General features: G+C 41.5%; 1 protein-coding gene across 36 annotated transcripts in view; it reads left to right on the top strand.

Moving 5' to 3' along the window:
* MAGI1 (membrane associated guanylate kinase, WW and PDZ domain containing 1) overlaps positions 1-23579 on the top strand; it is a 666590-nt gene that overhangs the window by 471852 nt on the left and 171159 nt on the right. The window contains exon 1 of one of the 36 annotated variants that reach the window (XM_055383944.2): positions 4950-6299. The exons of 34 other annotated variants lie outside the window; for them this stretch is intronic. The gene's annotated coding sequence lies outside the window, so the exon portion shown is untranslated. Of the gene's footprint in view, positions 1-4949; positions 6300-23579 lie in introns of those variants that run through there. One more of the 36 variants, XM_055383945.2, reaches the window with a different exon arrangement.

Raw genomic sequence — 23579 nt, 5'->3', positions numbered from 1 at the left:
TTTTGTAGAGACAGGGTCTCACCTTGTTGCCCAGCCTGGTCTTGGCCTTGGCTCAAGTGTTCCTCCAGCCTTGGCCTTGCAAATTGCTGAGATTACAGGCATGAGCCACCATACCAGGCTGGGTGTTCATATTTTTTTAAATGGCACCACCTCTCACCTATCAAAGATCTACTGTGTTCAAGCAGTGTTCTAGGCATGTGCTACATACCAGGCCGTGGACATGGGAGCTCACCTCCCCATCCACTCCCATGAGCGAAAGGCAGAGAACAGGAGCCATGTCCTGTCCCTAATGTGAGGAGATATGACAAGAGCAGATGAATTTGACATGGCAGTAGTGGACAGGATAAGACTTATAAAGCATGGCCTCATAGCTATTCTGAGGCAGAAAGGAATCCGGAGAATACTATGTTAACCATGATATTAGGGATTATTGTCTTGTTTTGTTCATAGCTGATTCCCCAGCCTCTGGAAGGGCCTAGCATGGGTGGGCCTTTAAAATACTTTTGTTGAAAAAATTGAATGAGTAAATCACCATTTAAAAAAACCTTTTAATTTCGAGATAATTTAGACTTAAGAGAAAAGTTACAAAAATTGTATGGAGTGTTCCCATTTATTCTCCTCTCAGCTTTCCCTAATGTTGACATCTTACATAACCATGGTATCATGATCAAAATCAGGAAATTAACATTGGCTATTAACTAAACCATGTACTATTAACATGTACAGTACTATTACCTAAACCATGACTATTTGGAGTTCACCATTTTCCCCTCCACTAATGTCCTTTTTGTGTTGCAGGATCCAATCCAGTGTCTCACATTGCATATCTTTGTCATGTCTCCAATGGAGACAGTTCCTTAGTCTTGCCTTTTCTTTCATGATGTTGACACTTCTGAAGAAATGTTCTGGTTAGTTATTCCATAGAATGCCCTTCAATTTAAATCAGGGTTGTCTGATGACTGAGGGTTCTTTGTGCTAGAAAGATTTCATGAAGGAAGTGGGACCTTTGGTGGGTTTGATGTAGGTATGAGACTTGGATGAACAGAAGGGTAGAAAGAGGATTTTTCAGGCAAAATGAACTGTGCCTAAAAGTATCTATTCTGGAGCACTTTGGTGTTGTGTTGCTTCTTCTTTGCATGTGTAAATGATGGGTAATCTTAGCTGACTCATTAAGAGAGGTGATCACCCTTGTCCAGCTGCCCTGATGCTTTGTGTCTTCTCTTTTTCCCATTGGTAAGAAAGTAAGAAGGTCTTCTTGGTTTATGCTCAAACCCAGCCTCCAACAGACTCTTTGTTGTTGGATTCAGGCTTTGGTTTCCTGGGTGTCAGAGCTGATGTGCCTCTTGTCATCTTTTACCACACTTTACTCAGATCTTCTCTAGTCTAGGGATATAGAATCATATGTTTATTTTGATGATTATTACTGTTATATTTGCTAAGATTTAGCAAGCACTGCATGACTCTATATCACATAGTGTCCAAAGTGACTCTTGACCATGCCTTCTCAAAGGTAAGTGATGTCTCTCCTAAGGGAGGTGAGTACTGGTTCTTAGGGAGTGAAACAAAACTTACCCTTTTTATGTAGAAAGTACAGATCTACCTACAATACCTAAACAGATATACAGTATATCTATGGTATTACAATTTCACTGGAAAGCAGGGGTTGATTAGGAGAAAAAAATCTAAAAAAGCTCATTGCTTAGAGCAATAATGAAGGAAAGGGTGAGCAACACTACTGTAGTCCAAATGATTTGCCTATATTGTCTCATTTAATTTTATAACATTACCTCGAGGAAAGTATTCTCAGTTTCTTCATTTGTATTTTGTAATAGAGATAATGAGAATTAGCGAAACTGAGAATTAGCCCAAGTGAGTATGGATCATGGGGATACCCACTCAGGACAGACAGACTGCAGAGTCCAAGGTCTAAACATAGTTCATTGCTGTCCATTTGTAACCTTACTCACATTAAAAAACAAATAGAAAGTCCATGGGAAAAATATATAGCATATCCTAAAACCAGGGAAAAACTTTTGGATGCTTATTCATTCATTTGTCTTAATATGTCCCCTTGCACCACTGTTATTAGGGCTGATAATTATAGTGCACTCTATATACACTTGCAACATTGATGTCAGGATTCTGGTCAGGCACAGGTATATCATCACCGTGTCTGTTCACTGTTACATCTCCATTGTCTAGAACAATGCAGCACATATGAAGTGCTTTAAAAAAATGTGTTGAGTGAATAAAGGAGACAGGATGTTATATTAAAAAAAAATTTTTTTCAAAGCCAAACTGAATTCATTCTATTTAATGTTAGGGCAATACTGTTTACACTTAAAAAATAAATGAACATGACCAAAATGTAGGACAAGACTCATACCTACCACAGAGAATATAAGTTCTGGGTGGCCAAGTGAGTTTGATGTAGAAACTACCTCTAGCTACTTACACTCCAAATGTATGACTTAATATTGTTATACCATGCATAGCTGATAGATTAAATCAGACTTAATTTTTCCATCCGTCTTCAGGGGCTCAAAAAAAAATCCAACAACTCAGTATTGTTATTTTAAATAGAATGGTATTAATGCAGTTGAGTGAAGTTATAATTAAGGCATCTTTTTTTCTTTTTTATCTGAGTATCAGGAATAGCAATTTATGTTTGAAGTGGGGACTACACATCCCTTAGATGTATTACCACACTGAACAGATCAGCAAAAACCTCAAGTTGCAGGAGGATATAATTCCCTCTCCTGGAGAAATTTTGCGTTTACCATCTGTGAACAGGAGACATAAGTTAATCAGGATATTACACAAAACCTATGAATTCATCTCATAATTAAACCAAGGCATAACACATGCATCTGGTTGAAGGTTCATATGTCATGTCAAGAGTGGCTGTGGAATGAATTAAGTTAGATTTCCTAAACTTGCCTTTATAGGCAGATGCAAATTTCAGTTTTCACAGGCCCTTCCCGAAGTAAGTAATTCACAGGATCAGGGCCCCAAGAAAAGCTAGATTTGCTCAAAGGAGGCCCATTTTCATCTATATGAGTGGAGACAGACAAAAGAATGGTGACATCACCACCAAGCCCTCATTTTCTTGTCCCCAGTTGCATTTACCCATAGTCTTGAGAGGGCGTCTAAGAAAATCTATCATGAGTGCAAATGAAACTAGCAAGTTGTGTAGCTCAGAATCCAAGAGTGGTTAGGAATTTTGCTGGCTGCTTCAAAGGATAAGCCACTCTTTTACCCCTGTATTAAATGGAAGCTTCTTTTGGAAATGGGTTCAAATACCTTTTGTCTCTAAATCACTGTTTGCTTTTAATTCTCATTTTCCCACTCCCCTGAAGCTTATAAGATTTGGCATAATTGGATGTTCATGTTGGGAAATTGGAATGGGGACACACACACACACACACACACACACACGTACACACACTCCTGAGCTGAGCCCTATTACCTGGACATGCTGTACTCCAATCCTCTTCATCAGAGAGGGTGGGTGGTTCAGGGCTTCTAATTACAGGCTTTCTGCCTCCTAACCCTCAGCCTTTGAGAACCCTCTCAGCAGGAATGCCGTGTACTACAGACACTCCATTCCACACAATGAATGACCTAATATAATTATTTGAAATTGAAAATCACTTTCACTCTGACAGGAATATCTCACTGCCTCCCCCACTTTGGAGTTAGCAACTTACACATTCCTTTTCTGCCTCTTATCAGCATCAGGCTTATCTAGTCCTCTGATGAGCCCCACACAGGGAAATTGTACCAGCTTTGCTTTAGTGAACCTCTCATGTCAAATTACTCCTCTTTGTCTGCTTTAAAAAGAGACAGGAGTAAATGTGATGTTACTCACTCTCTTAGCTAATGCATTTATGCATTTCCACACTTGTGAAGGAAGGTCTGTTTCAGATGCTTAGTGTGGATTGTATAGTCTTCTGCTTCTGTAAGTCACATGGAAAAATCATTCTAGTATTATGTGAAGTATAACAAATAATTGCTTTTGGCTTTCTTCTTGGGTGTGTTAGTCCATTTTCACACTGCTATAAACTTCCCTGAGACTGGGTAATTTATAAAGGAAAGTGGGCCGGGCGTGGTGGCTCACGCCTGTAATCCCAGCACTTTGGGAGGCCGAGGCGGGCGGATCATGAGGTCAGGAAATCAAGACCATCCTGGCTAACACAGTGAAACCCTGTCTCTACTAAAAACACAGAAAATTAGCCGCGCGCGGTGGAGCCTGCCTGTAATCCCAGCCACTCGGGGAGCTGAGGCGTGAGAATCGCTTGAACCAAGGAGGCAGAGGCTACAGTGAGCCAAGATCGTGCGACTGCACTCCAGCCTGGGTGACCGTGTGAGACTCTGTCTCAAAAAATAAAAATAAAAAAGGAAAGTGTTTTAATTGACTCACAGTTCCTCATGGCTGGGGAGTCCTCAGGAAACTTAGAATCACGGCAGAAGAGGAAGCAGGCACCTTAACAAGTCAGCAGGAAAGAGAAGCAAGCGAAGGGAGAAGAGCCCCTTATAAAACTCTTAGATCTCCTGAGAACTCACCATCATGAGAACAGCATGGCAGAAATCGCCCCCATGATCCAGTTACCTGTCTCCCTCCACACATGGGGATTACAGGTCTCTCCCTCGACACATGGGGATTACAATTCCAGATGAGATTTGGGTGGGGACACAGAGCCAAACCTATCATTGGGAATTCCATTTCTTTTTAAGACAGGGTCTCTGTTGCCCAGGCTGGAGTGTAGTGGCACAATCACAGCTCAGTGCAGCCTCAGACTTCTAGGCCCATGCAATCCTCTCACCTCAGCCTCCCAAGTAGCTGGGACTACAGGTGCATGCCACCATGCCCAGCTAATTTTTGTATTTTTTTTTTTTTTTTTTGTAGACATGGGGTCTCCCTCTGTTGTCAAAGCTGGTCACAAACTTGGGGGCTCAAGTGATCCTCCTGTCTTGGCCTCCCAAGTTGCTGGGATTGTAAGCATGAGCTATGGTGCTTAGCCTTGGGAATTCCATTTCTTCTTGCCATTCCAGGCAGTGATGTGAGCATGCTGGGGGCCAATCCCAGTTTAGTCAAATTGATTATTTCCCATCACTATTGCTGTGGTCCACCTGAAACTAAAACTAAAGTTGTATATGAATAAAAGGAAGAGCTGCCTGGAGGTGACAGGTTCAAACAGGGCTCTCTGGGATTTTCTTCTTGGCCTAGAGAGTCCAATTTCTTTCAAGTTTTATTCTTGCCAGTGAAGAGGTGAGATATCATCCAGAACTCAAAAGGGTGTGATGCCTTCTTGGCCTTAGAAGTTTACTAAAAACAGTAGCATGGAGAGACCAAGATCCAGGACTTTGAACTTGGACTGACCTGGGGCATTGCTCCAGCATTTCTTAGCTAAGTGGCCTTTGGCAATTATTTAACCTCTCCGAGCTTTGTCGTTCTGATCTTTAATAAAAAGACAAATACTTAACCCCCTCCTGGGGTCTCTTAAGGGTGAGATTCATCAGATTTGAGGCTAAAGACTAGGACCAGGATAGAAACTTAAGGGCCCTTGAATGCAGAGCTAATGTGGGTAGCTTTTCTTCTATGGAATCGGGCCAGCAGAGGTTTCTAGTGAGAAGAGGGAAGATGTGATTCTGTCTGTATTAACCAAAGTGCCAGGTGGTGGACCCAGAACACACAGGCTTTTAAAATGTTCTGTACCAGAAGAGAATTTTTTGGCTCATAGTAATCACTTAATAAAATGGCAGATGCTATTTAATGATAATCATAAGTAAAATAGTGATGATGATGATAATGAAAGGTTCAGCTCTCTTCCTGCTGTATTTCGAAGTCAACCCCACACTCCAGTGTTTGACCGGCACCTCCCTATTCATTTCAAGGTGGTAGCAGCTCTTGGTGGGCCCCTCTTACCCTGGCTACCCAGGGCCAGAACCATGTGACTCCCTTCCCCTAGTGGGTGCCCTGAAAGCCATATTTGTCCCCCACCCCCACCCCCGTCCAAGGCCCTGTGGATGGGGGCGGGCAGGCAGTCGCGCACTCCCGGGGGGCGTGTAGAGGGGTACCAGCCGCAGCCCGGAGTGTGAATAGCGCGCATTGACGCCGCTGCCGCCCGAGCGGGCTGGGGACACCCTGGCCGAGCCTACTGCCTGCGAGCCCCATAAAAGGAGCAGCTGCCGCCGGGCCGCTCAGACGCGCGGGGATGAGGCGGGCGGCCACCGAGCGCACGCCTGGGCTCCGGCAGTGACCGAGGCGAACTTCGGGGCCGCTCCGGGGCCGGCAGGTAACGGTTTTGTCCTTGGGTTTGGAAGTGACAGCAAGAAGAGGGGAGGGGAGGGGGTTAGGAAGGGAGGAAGGAGACTGGGCGGGAATGAGGAAGAGGGAAGACGGAAAGAGGGAGGAAAGGGAAGGAAGGAGAAGGCGAGGAAGTGGCCGCGCCGGGGAGCGGCTGGAACGCGCTGCACTTGCCGCCCGCCCGGGCGTTCAAGTTCCCCCCTCCCGCCTCCCCAGGCTGGCGGTCGCGTCCCTCCCGCGCCCCGCGCTCGCAGCTCGGAGGCTCCAGCCAGCCATGTTTCTTGGGCGAGCATCTCGGCCCGCGCCCCGGAGCGCAGGGCCCGAGCGGGGGCCGCCTTGGCTGCGGCGCCAGGGCAGGTGCAAGGAGACGCGGGCGGCCCATCAGCCGCAGGCTCGTTCCGCCTAGGGCCGGGGTCCCTTGGAGTACAGATTACTTTGGCTCCAGTGGGTTGAGAGCCAGGTTCCCTTCCCCCTTGCTGCCTCCCGTTCCCGCCGTCCCCGCTTCCCTGGCCTGCTGCCACTGAATGAACTGTTGGCTCACCCCACCCCTCCAGTAGCCTGCATTTTGAGCTTAAGAGTGTTGTTTGCAGCCGGGCGTGGTGGCTTACACCTGTAATCCCAGTACTTTGGGAGACCGAGTTGGGCGGATTACTTGAGGTCATGAGTTCGAGACTAGCCTGGCCAACATGATGAAACCCCGTCTCTATTCAAAATACGAAAATTAGCCGGGCGTGGTGGCGCATGCCTGTCGTCCCAGCTGCTAGGGAGGCCGAGGCAGGAGAATAGCTTGAACCTGGGAGGCAGAGGTTGCAGTGAGCTGAGATCGCGCCACTGCACTCCAGCCTGGGCGAGACGGAGAGACTCCGTCTCAAAAAAAAAAAAAAGAGTGTTGTTTGCATAAAGCTGGGCTCAGCTGGAGCAAATGGACAGGAATTGAAAAGGGAGGCCCTTTTGTGCAGAGCCTTATTGTAGAGCCACTTATCTCCCCTGGCCCTGAGTCTCTGGTGGTCCCCAGTGCAGGGAGAGGGGATGGTAGGGTGCCTAGGCCTTCTTGCGAGCTGTGTGCCAGCTGCCCCTCTTGTCCCTCATTGGGATGCTTCATCTGTGGGCGGAAGGCTCCTCTGAGGTGGTGAGAGCCTCATTTCACCTGGGATGCCCCCAATACCCCATGGCTCTAGTGTCTGTGGCTTCCCTGCTCACTCACAGGAAATGTAACTTCTGGCAATCAGGCCTGTCTGCCATGAGCAGAGCTTCTTCCTCCAGAGCAAAGCGTATTCACATCAGACTGAATGGGTTCCAGTCTGCAGAGCTGGTTATTGCTGGTTATTGCTGCAGGGCTGCAGGAGGTTATTGGAGACCCGTGCTTGAGGAGCTCTGGGATGGTAGTTTTGGAGTTCCTCAATTACTTCATTTACTCCTCATCTGAACATTGTTCTTAACTTTTCTTCATAGTTCTAAGCTCCCAATGAACTTCATAGCTGACCTTTTTTCTCAACATGTGGTATGTTTGAACTCCAGGCTCTGCCCTGAGTCTGGGATAGAACATACCTGATTGTAATTCTGTTATGGAGTGAATATGGGCAAATAACCATAGTTGCAAGCTGTATGGAGTACCTAAACATAGGGCAAACACTGCTATCAGCTCTTCATATATATATTCCTCTTCAATACACTCAGCCACCAAGAATATCATTCCCACTAAACAGATAAACAGAAGTGGGATTTGTCCAGTGCACACAGCTACCACGTGACTGTGCTCGGATTTGAATCTAGGCAGTAGCCCTCCAGAGCTCCTGCTTTTAACCCTGCTTCTTTGCAGAAAGTGGGCAGTACAACTTCTCCATGGTTTCATTCTGGGGTACCTTGAGGTGACAAAAAAGAATACCCAGCTGTGGAGTAGGTAGATGTGGGTTGAATAATGGATCCCACATTTATAAAAATCATAAGGTAACCTGTATAAATCCTATGTGATATGTTATACTCTGGTAATAGATATAAAATGCCATCTCATAATTTATAAGCAGATATTATCAGATGTATTTAGAAGTTACAGTAGTGTCATACCCTTTATAGAGATTTTAAAGCAGAGGCTGTCTACGCTGACATTCAGCTCTATCGCTTAGGGGTTGAATTAACGTGGCAAAGTATCTAAGCCACTGTAAGAGTCAGCTTTCCTATCCTTACATTGAGTTATTTTGCATAAGAGATGCACTTAAAACAGCACAGAGCCTGGCACACATTTTAGGTGCTCAAGAAATCTTGGGGTTATTGTTTTATAAGTCAGCATGGACTCTTGTATTGGTTATGTATTTATTTTGTAAGATGGATTGATGTAACAGTGGTTCAGCATTACTCCTTCAGCTGCAGTGCATCATAGACCTTCTATGAATGTTAGCTTACATACATGTACATGCATCCTCACGTGTATGCATATACACAAATGCATACATATATACACGTATATACACATACACAGTGCCCAGAAGGTCTACATTTGAGATTATAAGACCTTAGTGAATTCTGACTTGTTCAGTAAGGGCTCTGTTTTTCTTGGCAAAGCAATCATTGACTTTTTTTTAAGGGTTAGAGAAACTTCAAAGTTAATTTTAAAGCTGTCTGAAAACCAGCTGGGAGAATTAACACCACACCTAACAGTTGCAAGGAAAAAAAATGGATTGACTACGACATTTACTTTCTTCATAGGCTGTTAAAAACTGTAAGGTAATTTGCTAAACTGTTGCAAATAATCAACTGGAATCTTAACTTAGTTAAACAATTCTAGAATGAATATCTTCTCTGATGTGGTTTTATAGATGTTGATAAGTGAAAACTAAGTCATTGAATGAGGCATTTTCAAAATACAGCCTTGACACAGATGAACGTGTTTTAAACAGTTGTTCAGGGTTTGGCCAAAATATTTGCTTATAAAAGAAGAGGATGCTGCAAGCCCAATGTTTATAAAAAAGAATGTGCAGAGTAGAAAACAAACTGAATGTTGATCCGTAAGGGACTGTACATTGTAGCATGTACTTACAATAGAGTGAATATGCAGTTATCGAAATAATGACGTATTGTTTATATGCTGTATAGAATGGCCCATTGAGATACCACCTCCATGGGGGCAAGAGTTTTGTCTGTTTCGACTGCTTTTTTAGTGGTTCCTCGAATAATTGCTGAATGACAAGTAAATGAACGAGTGAATATTGTTCAACGAGACAAAGCAAAGTATTTAACAGGGTCTATAGTTAGTGGCCATTCATGATTTTAAATGTATGTTTATATGCAATTGTGCGTGTGCATAGAAAACATTGGTTGTTTCTGGGGAGGGACTGGAAGGCTAGGGTTGGGACAGAGGGAGATTTATTTTTGTAGTTTGAGTGTGTGTGTGTGTGTGCGTGTGTGTGTGTGTGTTATCATACCCCATTATGCCCATGTACTAATTAAAAATAAAAGTTCAGAGGACCTGGTTCCCCTGAGTTTGGTCTTATTTTTTATTCTGCATAACCTACCCTTTCTGTGACCCGTTTACTACATACAGGCTGTTTAATTTTCTCACCATGGCTAAGTGCCTGCAAGCTTTTGATGGGATCATCACATTTTTTTGAGGGGAAGGGTGTCTACTAGATGGAATTCCTATAAAATAAATGGTGCATCATCCTGCCTGTAGAGATTGCTCATCAGGGAGGCCTCTGGAGAAGTCTTCATGGACCTCTGACACCTTAGATCAAGCTTGGTCCTTCTTAGGAACTCTGTAGATACTTAAGAATGAATAGGTGGCTAGAATATGAGTCATCTAAGAATTTATAATTTCATCACAATAAAGGCCTGTCTGAAAGTAAGGAAGTTTTACTTCACTATGGGTACTTCCTGGCCTTTGACACACATCTTATGTACAGTTCCACTATTCTGACCTCTTGTAATTAGGTCTTTTAAGGAAGTATTCTCCAAAGTGGGAAATGACCCATGAGAATACAGGAAGAAGTCCTCAGGAGTTCCATGTATATACATTTTTAAAATGTTACCTTTTTAGTATCATATATATACAACATGTTACTGGTATGCCATCTCTCTCTCTCTCTCTCTTTGGCTGAACCATCAAAAGTAAGTTGCTGACATTATGCCACTTCACCTTTGCCCACATTTTCCATTTCTCAAGTTTCTTTTAAGTTACTGTATTTTGGGATAGGTGTTAAATTTTTTGATTTCTCATGGATTTGTCAGAAGTGACACATTATGAGGGGATGCGTATTTTAAGAGTTGTGTCTGAAGTTTTCACATGTGTCCATTTCTAACATTTAGGTCTTAATTTCCATCATCTCTAACCATTTTGATAAACTGAAACTAATGTACAAGTTTCTGTTGCAGCCCGCCCCTTTCCAAAGATATAGATCCTCCTGCACTAGATAGGATTGATATAAATGACAGTGATGGTGAAGATATTAGCAACATGGTAACATGCATGTGGCTGTTTATATTTATAAATCACACTCACATGTATTACTTAATCTACAAAATAACCCCATCAGGTTTGCATTATGTTTGTTTTCAGAAATAACCCTAATCATACTACCTGCCTCTGAATATTTCTGACAGCTTATATATTCTTTGCTATTCTGGAACTGGTCCGATGCTATCAGTTAGGCATTGGGGTTGCTCGTGGCTTGGTGATGGATCAGAACAAAAACAAGACCCCTTGTAATCATGCCTTAACACAGACAAAACATGAAAATTGTCCAAACCACAAAAATGACCACACATCCTCCCATTCTGGCTAGTATGAGTGACTGCTGCTTCTTTAAATATTAGAGTTGTAGCATTGCTTCCTTCTTTCTGCATGCTAGGTTAGATTTATTAGGAAACACAATCAGGGAATTACCTCCATGTCTTAACAGCATCTAGTCTAGAACAAAGACCTACTTCTTTGAACCCTCCCCCAAATCACATAAAATTACCCAACACATGCACAAATCCTATAAAAGTTCTTTGCAATCTCCTCTTTCTGAGATCCCCCAGTTCCCCACAGTGTGCATTATCCCTGCTGCATTGAGTGATATGTTGACTAGCACAACTACAGGTATGTTCCTAATGGTCTTGGAAGCATTTGCTGTTTAGTTGTTTACAAACAGAAGAACTTTGCAGAAGTCATTGGGTAGTATTTTATGGTAAAATACAGCATTTTAAAATAAAGTAGTCATTTATTATAATTTGTAAAATATAAAAATATAAAAGTCACCAAGAATAAAAGAAAAATATGCATTAATTTTATAATCCAGTAATAATCATGGTGAATATCTGGATATATCTACTTTATATATCTGCTTCTATATCTACTACACCTCTCCCTTTCCCCATATATACTCACACACATATACACACTTGTACACATAAGACATAGATAATTGGTATTATCCTGTGTATGTAGTTTTTTATCCTGCTTTTTTTGTTTAACATGATTATCATGACTATTTCTTGTATAATCTGATTTTCCTCCAAATATATCTTTAATCAATAGTATCTTGTCATATGAGAATAGAAAGGTGTTCATTATTCTGTCTAAAATGATTGGTTTTTCCTTTTTAAATAGCTGTGATAAACATCTTCCTGTGTTTTATTATTATTATACTTGTAAGTTCTGGGATACATGTTCAGAATGTGCAGATTTGTTACATAGGTATACACGTGCCATGGTGGTTTGCTGCACCCATCAACCCGTCATCTACATTAGGTATTTCTCCAAATGCTATCCCTCCTGTAGCCCCCCATCCCCGACAGGCCCCAGTGTGTGATGTTCCTCTCTCTGTGTCCATGTGTTCTCATTGTTCAACTCCCACTTATGAGTGAGAACATGTGGTGTTTGGTTTTCTGTTTCTGTGTTAGTTTGCTGAGAATGATGGTTTCCAGCTTCATCCATGTCTCTGCAAAGGACATGAACTCATCCTTTTCTGTGGCTGCATAGTATTCCATTGTATATATGTGCCACATTTTCTTTATCCAGTCTATCATTGATGGGCATTTGGTTTAGTCCCAAGTCTTTGCTATTGTGAATAGTGCTGCAATAAATATACGTGAGCCTGTGTCTTTGTAGCAGAATGATTTATAATCCTTTGGGTATATACCCAGTAATAAGATTGCTGGGTCAAGTGGTATTTCTGGTTCTAGATCCTTGAGGAATTGCCACACTGTCTTCCACAATGGTTGAACTAATTTAGACTCCCACCAACAGTGTAAAAATGTTCCTGTTTCTCTACATCCTCTGCAACATCTGCTGTTTCCTGACTTTTTAATGATCACCATTCTAACTGGTGTGAGATGGTATCTCATTGTGGTTGTGATTTGCATTTCTCTAATGACCAGTGATGATGAGCTTTTTTTCATGTTTCTTGGCCATATAAATGTCTTCTTTTGAGAAGTGCCTGTTCATATCCTTTGCCTACTTTTTGATGGGGCTGTTTGTTTTTTTTTCTTGTAAATTTGTTTAAGTTCCTTGTAGATTCTGGATATTAGCCCTTTGGCAGATGGATAGATTGCAAACATGTTCTCCCATTCTGTAGGGTGCTTGTTCACTCTGATGGTAGTTTCTTTTGCTGAGCAGAAGTTCTTTAGTTTAATTAGATCCCATTTGTCAATTTTGGCTTTTGTTGCCATTGCTTTTGGTGTTTTAGTCATGAAGTCTTTGCCCATGCTTATGTCCTGAATGATATTGCCTAGGTTTTTTTCTATGGTTTTATGGTTTTAGGTCTTATGTTTAAGTCTTTACTCCATCTCGAGTTAATTTTTTTATAACGTGTGAGGAAGGGGTCCAGTTTCAGTTTCTGCATATGGCTAGCCAGTTTTTCCGGCACCATTTATTAAATAGGGAGTCCTTTCCCCGCTGCTTGTTTTTGTCAGGTTTGTCAAAGGTCATATGGTTGTAGATGTGTGGTGTTATTTCTGAGGCCTCTGTTCTGTTCCATTGGTTTATGTATCTGTTTTGGTACCAGTACCATGCTGTTTTGGTTACTATAGCCTTGTAGTATAGTTTGAAGTCAGGTAGTGTCATGCCTCCAGCTTTGTTCTTTTTGCTTAGGATTGCACTTTTTTGGTTCTATATGAAATTTAAAGTAGTTTTTTCTAATTCTGTGAAGAAAGTCAATGGTAGCTTGATGGGGATAGCACTGAATCTAAAACTTACTTTGAAAAGTATGGCCATTTTCACGATATTGACTCTTCTATCCATGAGCATGGAATGTTTTTCCATTTGTTTGTGTCCTGACTTATTTCCTTGAGCAGTGGCTTGTAATTCTCTTTGAAGAGTTCCTTCACATCCCTTGTAAGTTGTATTCCTAGGTATTTTATTCTCTTAGTAGCAATTGTGAATGGGAGTTCACTCATTATTTGGCTCTCTTGGTCTATTATTGGTGTATAGGAATGCTTGTGATTTTTGCACATTGATTTTCTATCCTGAGACTTTGCTGAAGTTGCTTATCAGCTTAAGGAGATTTTGGGCTGAGACGATGGGGTTTCCTAAATATACAATCATGTCATCTGCAAACAGGGACAGTTTGACTTCTTCTTTTCCTAATTGAATACCCTTTATTTCTTTCTCCTGCCTGATTGCCCTGGCCAGAACTTCCAACACTATGTTGAATAGGAGTGGTGAGAGAGGGCATCCCTGTCTTGTTCCCATTTTCAAAGGGAATGCTTCCAGTTTTTGCCCATTCAACATGATATTTGTTGTGGGTTTGTCATAAATAGCTCTTATTATTTTGGATACATTCCATCAGTACCTAGTTTTTTGAGAATTTTTAGTATGAAAGGGTGTGGAATTTCATCAAAGGCCTTTTCTGCAACTGTTGAGATAATCATGTGGTTTTTGTCATTGGTTCTGTTTATGTGATATATTACGTTTATTGATTTGCGTACGTTGAACCAGACTTGCATCCCAGGGGTGAAGCTGACTTGATAGTGGTGGATAAGCTTTTTGATGTGCTGCTGGATTCGGTTTGCCAGTATTTTATTGAGGATTTCGCATCAATGTTCATCAGGGATATTCATCTGAAATTTTCTTTTTTTGTTGTGTCTCTGCCAGGTTTTGGTATCAGGATGATGCTGGCCTCATAAAATGAGTTAGGGAGGAGTCCCTCTTTTTCTATTGTGTGGAATTGTTTCAGAAGCAATAGTATCAGGTCTTTGTACCTCTGTTAGAATTTGGCTGTGAATCTGTCTGGTCCTGGGCTTTTTTTGGTTAGTAGGTTATTAATTATTGCCTCAATTTCAGAACTTGTTATTGGTCTTTTCAGGGATTCGACTTCTTCCTGGTTTAGTTTTGGGAGGGTGTTTGTGTCCAGGAATTTGTCCATTTCTTCTAGATTTTCTAGCTTATTTGCGTAGAGATGTTTATAGTGTTCTCTGATGGTAGTTTATATTTCTGTGTGATCAGTGTTTTAATATATGTTCAGATTTCAGTTTTTTTCTTTAGGATAGATTTCCCTTGGAAAGAATATATCTTTTCAAACTTTTTTATGTCTTGCCTGATTATTTTTTAAAAATTGTTTTTGATACATACACCATCCAGATTTAGTAACAGTTGGGCCCTGGGGCTTGCTGCACCACGGGGAGCCCTGAATCCCTCTCTCAGCCTGGCTGCCCTTCCCAGCACATCTGCTTCCTTCCTCTCTCACAGCAGACTGGTTATTATATTTTACCAACATGGCTGCATTTGCAGTCACCACGTGGAAGAAGGGAGAGAGGCACTTACCAGTGAAGGAAGAATGATTGTGCTTTGAGGATGCAACCCAGTGTGTATGAGCTAAAACCTCTTTAAGGGCATACTCTGATGAATCATTACCTCTTTCTTAGCACCTGGCAAGCAGCTTTGTGAAATGCTCTGTCCAATAGATAGTTTTTGAATAAATACATAAGAAGTCCATTTTAGATGTAAAGCAACCTGCAGTATCAAAAATCCTTTTAATAAAATACAACCCACTCTCAAAACAAATGTAAAAATTGATAGCCCCCTATATTTTTAAAATGTATATTCATTCTACCATCCTGCAGATATTTATTGAGAGTCTCTGTTTGCCAGGCACTTTTTTAGGCACTGGGAATATAGTAATGAATTCAACCAAGCTTACATTATGGAGCATGAATATAGAAAAAAAAACCCAAAATAAATATAAAATGCCAGGAAGTGATATATGCTGTTATGTAAAATAACGAATCAGGGTGAGGGGGTAGAGAATAAAGGGGTTTGATGTAATTTTAGGTAGAGTAGTCCAGGAAGGCATGTATAAACTAAGAAGTCTCTCTCCTATTGGTTGTGATTACTGATCTCGAATATTCCTTTTAGCTTAGAAGTTACTGAACATAACATATAGCATAAGTTGTTAATAGCATAAGTTGCTGTTGTATGTGGTTTGTGACTTTCCCTTTGAGCCCATCTTGATGTTAAGCACTTTCCATATGTTGTTTAATATTCCCATTGATCTAATGAGAAAGCTCTTAAGCCTTTTCTGTGGAAGTGAGTGTAGGGGAAGTGAGAGAGGTTACCTTACTTGCCTGAGTTCAGGTAGTAAGTGGCAGAGCTGATCCTGAAATCCGAACTTTGTTTAAAGCCCTTGGAAACCCATCATTAGCAAGGACTGAGAAGCCTAGGGTTAGTGCTCTCCCAGGTTCCTGAGGCTAAGAAGGAAAATGCACTTGTGGTCAAAACTACTGTGGTGAAAGGTTAATTAGAAAGCATTGGTATGTAAACTGTATTTATATTGACGACAGACTGCTTTTGTTTCCAGAAAGTGGGTAAAGGCACAGGCCTCTCTTCATATGCTAAATAGTTGCCACAGTCTGCTAGAGTGCCCAGGAAACCAGCTCCCTTTATGTCTAGGAATATTGTGGAAAGCCTGGCCAGGCTTTTGATCCAAGTACATTTCCTTGCACCCTCCTCATTGAGCACTTCTGCTTTGGCCATGATCACAAATGAGGATACAGGTTAAAAGGACACAGGCATCTTTTTTGTTTGTTCTTGGTCCCAGAGAACACGGTATCCATTTCAGATGGTTGCTTGGCAATATTGTGCAGAAGAGGTTTTCTCTTTGACAGTAGTTGGTCTGTGTTTCTGGTTGACAGTAGTTGGTGTGTGTCTTTTTGATGGTAGTTGGTATGTGTCGGTTTGACAGTAGTTGGTATGTGTGTTTGTTTGATGTAGTTGGTACGTGTTTCTGGTTGACAGTAGCTGGTATTTGTTTCTGTTTGATGGTAGTTGGTATGTGTTTCTGTTTCACAGTAGTTGGTGTGTATGTCTGTTTGTTGGTAGTTGGTACATGTTTCTGGTTGACAGTAGTTGGTATGTGTTTCCAGTTGATGGTAGTTTGTACATGTGCCTGTTTGATGGTACTTGATATGTGTGCCTGGTGACAGTAGTTGGTATGTGTTTCCAGTTGATGGTAGTTTGTACATGTGCCTGTTTGATGGTACTTGATATGTGTGCCTGTTTGACGGCAGTTGGTACATGTGTCTGTTTGACGGAAGTTGGTTTATGTTTCTGTTTGATGGTAGTTACTATGTGTGTCTGTTTGATGGTAGTTGGTATGTGTTTCTGTTTGATGGTAGTTGGTATGTGTGTCTGTTTGATGGTAGTTGGTACATGTTTCTGGTTGACAGTAGTTGGTATATGTGTCTGTTTGATGGTAGTTAGTACATGTTTGTGGTTGACGGTAGTTGGTATGTGTTTCTGTTTGCCGGTGTTAGTATGTGTTTCTGGTTGACAGTAGGCAGTTGGTATGTGTGTCTGTTTGTTGGTAGTTGGTTTGTGTGACTGCTTGACTATAGTTGGTATGTTTGTCTTAGTTAATAAAAGAAAAATGTTGAGGATCGAACAGAGAAACGAGTCTGCTCTGGGTCTGACTGCTGCCCTTCCTGTCCGTCTGGTGTGGATATTAATGTTGCTCCGAGGGTTAGATGAGAGCGTGGCATCTAGCGGACCTTCCTGATTGAAGAGAATCACATTAGGGCTATAATTAATTTTTCAGCTCAATTACAGGCTTCTTTTGACATCCTTCATATTGTATTTGCCAGATTTCTAAGAGCTTTGGTATATTGCAGTTCAATGCCAGCCTAACTTGGTATAAATTTAACTGTAGGGAATAGATTTCTGCATAGTTACTTGTTTTAGAAAATGCTGAACACATGAGAAAAATGTTTTTGGATGACAGAGAAGGAGGTAGATAGAGATCAGTGTTTTTTATCACCGCATGGAAGGATGGTGTGTATCTTTTAATCTGGCCAGAGAATATCCCCTGAGTCCATGCCACTTAAAGCATTATTCTTAGCTGTGGTATTTTGTTGTTTTTATTGAGAATTTAGAAGTCTTGAGGCCATTGTTTTTCTGGTTCCCAATAATGCTATCTTCTGGTTTTATCCTTATACTTCAACCTATAGGTTGGTGGAAAAGGCAGAGGGTGTTGTAAACATAACTGTTTACATTTATTTTATTTATGTCTTTATTTTTTATTGAGATAGAGCTTTGCTCTTGTTGCCCATGCTGGAGTGCAGTGGTGTGATCTCAGCTCACTGCAACCTCTGCCTCCTGGGTTCAAGCGATTCTCCTGCCTCAGCATTCAAAGTAGCTGGGATTACAGGCACCCACCACCACACTGCTGATTTTTATTTTTTTATTAATTTTTTATTTTTTAGTAGAGACGAGGTTTCACCATGTTGGCCAGGCTGGTCTTGAACTCCTATCCTCAGGTGATCCGACCGCCTTGGCCTCCCAAAGTGTTGGGATTACAGGTGTGAGCCACCGTGTTTGATACATTTAAAAGGTAATTATCTTCATAATCTGTCTCTTTAAATGTGTAATTTTCAGGGGATTGGGGAACAGCATGAGATCCTAATTTGACTATTAAATAACAATTGTTTCCTTTGCATTCACTTAAAAAATCTAGTGATTTTTTTCAGTGGAAGGCGAAAAGTTGGGAGGTCATTTTTAATCCAGCAATAATTTCCTGATTATTGTTTTTATTGCAAGGTATACCCAAGTTCTGAAGACTCTTGTTCAGAGTCTGTCCTTCTTCTCTGCCCTGCATGACCATAACATTCCCCCACTGCCATTCTTTCCTCCTTCTCACTGATTGAACATTAAACTATGAGGAGATAAAGATGAATAAGTTACAGTTTGGGGAGAAACACATGAATAAATAACAGTGAACCAATGTGGCAAGTGCCACAAGGTGCCATAAATTATGGGGAAAATGCAAAAGGGAACACAGAGAAAGGAGTGAAAGGGAACATGGAGAAGGGAGTGCCTGCTCCTGCTTATGAATGGTATGGCTTCCACAGAAAAATGGGCTTTGTAGGATCAATAGGAGTTTCCTGGGCAGAGAAAGAAGGAAAGATCTCATAGGGAGAGGTAATAGCTTGAGCAAAGGCATGTTGGAATAAATGTGTTTGATCTATTCACGGACAGTGTATAGTGGAGTGCATTTAGAACTTAAATTCACAGAATGGATGAGGGATGATGGCAGAGGAGGTTAGACAGCGTAGGTTGGGATATATTGTAAAGGACTTGAGTTTTATGAGCCTGTGCAATCCCCCCTAACACTTCTGTTTCACTTAAAATTGACTCCATTGTCATAGCCAGAAGAATTCAAACTCAAACAGAAAAGAGAATTTATGTGCTTACCTAATGAAAAAGTCCAAAGATAAACTACCTACGGGCATGGCTGGCTCTGGGTACCCAAAACATGTTAGCGATCTGTCCTTGTATCTGTCTTCTGCCCTCTGCTGTATTGGTGCCATTCTCAGTCTTATCTCTGGTGGGAAGAGGATTGTTCCTTGCAGTGTTAGAGTCCCATCCTTGAAGCTTAGCATCCTTCACGAAAAGTGAATTTCTTTTTCTCCTTTTTCTCAATGGTTACAGCCAGTGTCCCAAGATTGAATCTGGTTAGATTAACCAGGATCATACTGCTAGCCCTGAACACTGACTAGAGAATGGATCATGCTGATTAGCTTGCTCAGGGTCACATGCACCTCAGGAGCTGTGAACTGGTGGCCAGAAAATGGGTAATAGTGACTAGGTAGACTGAAACAGTGCATTTCTAATATAAATCCCACCCTACCCTATTAGCTCCTTTGAAAAGACCCTGGAATCCTTTTTTATTCCTTTTGCCTTTATAACTGTTGCAAAGGAGCCAGCCAGAATGCTCATTATCTTTTTTGTACAAATGCCCAGGAAGGGTGTGCTCTAGCAATATTTCAGGGAGAGAGATATGTATGTATCCAGGTCACTTTTTATTTTCATTCATATTATCCCATACAGGTTTCCTGAGACCTTCCGATATGGGAAGTTCTAGAAGCTAGAAATCTATAGTATGCTAGGAGTTATTATACAAAGATGAATCTAGGCTTCACAGAACTTGTAGCTTAGTAGGGGTGATAAGATTAGAACAACAACAAAAATATACAGGGAAACATTAGTATATATGTATGTAACAGACACAAAATCAACAGTGTGTACTAACTTAAAGTTCAGGGGAAAACATATAAATGTAAATAACAGTCCATGCCAGCTGCCTTTGCATATGGTGTGTAAAGGTCCCAAAGTGAACAGGAGTTTAGGCATGAGTTGGATTTCTCCATTTGTTTTCAGTTCCCATGTGCCCCTCATGGTGTGAGCACCTCACCAAGTGGGTGTTTATTCTAGTGTCTTACTCTATATTTTAAAAAATTCAACGTGGTCCTTAAACTCAAGCCAGCTTCCTCAGCTGCTGTTTAACCAAAGAAGCAGCAATGAAGGGTGATTTTGACTTTAAGCTGTCAAGAAAAAATATTGAAGTGTCGTAATTAAGATAGAGGTTACCTAACTGATCTCTATTTTAAGAAATATTAATTTTCATTTTGCCAAATAAAACCTTATATTTTTTCCTTTGAATCATCCCCTTGTAGTTACATGCATAAAATAGCTTTCAGCTGAATGAGTGATGGTATTTGAATGCCATTGATAGTTTCATTCCATTAGAAGAGAAAGAAACTGAACATTTGGATTGCTTTTTAGATTTGAAAGAGTATGGTGTTCATTGTTTTCCTGGTGTGAAGCATGCCTGAATTCTTACAGAAATTCACTGAGTCCTTGTTCCCTGTTCTTTTTCTTGAACACAAACTTTACTCGTAGAAAATGGGTAGGGTTGAATCTATACAGCTTCCTTCTTCCTCTTCCTGTTGCTATCTCTGGCTTATTGACTGGAGTCAGCAGCTTATTTCAGAGCTGCAAGAGACAAGGCATCTCATTTAGTTCACCTGCCTTCTTTTAGAGACAAGGAGAGTGAGGTTGTTAAGCTTCTTCAAAGTTAACAATAATCTTCTCTTGAAGCACATCTTCCCTTTGAAGAGCTATTCGTGTACCAGGCTTTTAGGAAAAAGGAAAATTGTTTTAATGAGCTGGTATTAGAACTCTCCACTATCATCAGACTTCCTTTTCCTCTTTCATATCTTTTTCAAATTCATGGTAAGGAGTGTCAGTAGAGTCCCTTGGGGAACAAGAACAACACCACCAAGAAGGAGCTGACCTGGGCTGACTTCTACCAGGCGTGTTGGATTCTGCCAGAGTTATTTTTGTCCTTGGCAGTCTTCTTCCTTCCTAATTGCTGGGCCATATGGTGCCTTGTCCCCCACATGGAGAGTTGGCACTTCCCCTCCATTCAATCTCTATCCTTTCTGTTGCACAAATTACCTGCCATGGTGATGGGGTTGAACAAACTCACCCCCTAGAGGCTCGGCAGCATCCATACCTTAGAAATCAGAGCTGAAACCTCCTACTGATGCCCTGGATTGGTGGCCAAGAATGAAAAAGCTGAACAAGAAATAGTGAAATGGGATTGAATTTGGAGGCAGCCAGACCTGGGTTCAAATCTTGGTGCTCTCTTGCCATCATCGTCAGTGTTCTCACTGACATCACAGTCAATGTGAATTGAGTGCTTACTGTGTGTGTATGCCAGGCACTGTGGTCTCACTTCCTGATCTCATTTGTTTGTCATGTTAGCTCTCAGGGAACTGTGGCATGGAATAGTTATGAAGACAGTTGCCCAAGTAACATGGCTTGGGCTAGTTTCAAACTCTGATCTCTCTCTTTCCAAATCTCACACTCTTTTTCTTTTTTAGAGACAGGGTCTCACTCTCTCACCGAGGCTGGAGTGCAGCAGTACATTCACAGCTCACTGCAGCCTTGAACTCCTGGGCTCAGGTAATCCTCCACCTCGGCCTCCTGAATATCTGGGACTACAGGTGTGCACCACTACGCCTGGCTGATTTTCATTTATGTATTTATTTTTGTAGAGATGAGGTTTTGCCATCTTGCCCAGGCTGGCCAAATTCCTGGACTCAAATGATCCTCCCACCTTGGCCTCCTAAAGTGCTGGGATTACAGGCATGAGCCTTGCACTTGTGGTATGTGTATAATTTGGAAATAGGACTACCAGTGATCATGCTTTAGAAACACACACACACACAAACATACAACAAACATTTATTTTCTCACCAGGTTTCTAAGGGTCAGGAATCCAGGAACAGGAATCCATAATCTGGCTTAGGTAGTTCTGGTTAGTTCTCTGTCTCACAAGCTTGCAATCAAGCTGTCAGGCCTCAGTCATCTCCAGTCTTGAGTATGGCCAGAGAATCTACTTCTAAGCTAGTGCTTGTGCTTTTTATAAAACATTCTGAGTCTAGAATTTACATAAGCCATATAAGGTCTCATGAATGATCTTACCTAGTAGTGGAGAATTTTGGATTGGATGGATGTAATATTTGGGATGATTTCATGAGACTTTGCAGGTTGAATTTTTAAAGCCTCCACCAAGAAATGGTCTTAACCATATGGATTCTAATGCTCAGAGAATGTTTTGAAAGAGGAGATCTTTTAGAAGCTGCCTCATTGGGGGAGTATTTGGTCTTGTTAAAAGAACTCTGTTTATAGCTTTCTACATGGTTTTGGTAGAATTCTACATGTCACTTTCCTCAGAGGGTAGTGAAAGTCTTTGAATTCTAGAAAGTGATTTTGAGGCAATCATGGTACACTGATGGAGTTTTTCAATAATTACGTATTTAATGACCTTTTGAAACTGTATTTTGGAAGTTGTCCATATTTTGTGATAGTCACAACACTAAAGTAATGATTGCAGTGTGTTTAAAAAATGGATCCAAAAATGACAATTATGGGTACAGTCTGAGTTTCTTCCTAAGTAAACACAACGCAAAAGTTACTGTCAACTTATCTATTCCTTCAGTATGTGATTCTGTGATGAGAAGAGCAGATTGCAGTGTTACTATGAAGCCCCTGGGGTCAGTGACCACACCTCCTTTTGTCTTTATTTCTCCAGTGTCTACCACAGTGTCTCCACCCAATAAGTGCTCCATAAATGTTGGACTGAGTTAAATCTACTAATTTGAGATGAGAAGGAAAACCACCCAGTATTTGGAGGAAACACAAAACCAGGTCATTCACACATACCATAAGTAAGCCAGTCAAAAAATAGGGATTGCATTCTTTTTGCAATCCAGGAGCTGTTCTAAGTGTGCGGGGCTACAGAGGATGCCCCCCAAAAGTTTATCTTTAGATGGAAGGAGGCAGGCATTTACAAAGTAGATAAAGAATTCCTGTGCTATCACATGCTGCAAACAAGAAAGCATAGAGTCACATGGTATAGACCAGGAGAGAGAGAAGGGTCCTGCTAAACCAGTGACACCCCTAATGTTGTGCCATTTGTGGGGAGACTTGACCAGTGAGGAGGAGGCAGCCACACATGGATCCATGGGGAAAATTGCTCTACAAAGAAAAGGGGAATGATCATAAATTAAAGCAGCTTACAGGATGGGAGTGCATTGTATGTTTCTTCTCCGTGGTAAGTAACCTAGATCTGATGATGCAGCTTGGTGATCACCTGGACCCAGATTCCTTCTGTAGTTTTGCCTTTCCCTCCACAGATTTTGGCTCCTTCTCTCTGGGTTAATTGCATTTTTCCAAACACATGCTCCAAGCTTGGGCTGCTGTTTTTGCACTGTAGCCAGTCTGACCCAGAAAGAGCAAAAGAGAGAAGTGCCTTCTCTATTTAAGGTCTTTTCCTGAAAGTTACACATACTTCTGCTTAGATCCCATTGATAGATTGTAATTGTTTGGTTATGTCTAGCTGCCAGTAGGCCACATATGTAGTCTGTATTCCAGGGCACCATGTGGCCCTGACAAATTGAGTGTTCGAAAGCACGGGAGAATGAATGTTGGAGTTTAAGTCGCAGTCCATGCCAC

This window comes from Gorilla gorilla, chromosome 2 (genome assembly GCF_029281585.2).
Source record: "Gorilla gorilla gorilla isolate KB3781 chromosome 2, NHGRI_mGorGor1-v2.1_pri, whole genome shotgun sequence".
Taxonomy (NCBI): Eukaryota; Metazoa; Chordata; class Mammalia; order Primates; family Hominidae; genus Gorilla; species Gorilla gorilla.
This window is presented reverse-complemented; position numbering and strand designations above follow the sequence as displayed.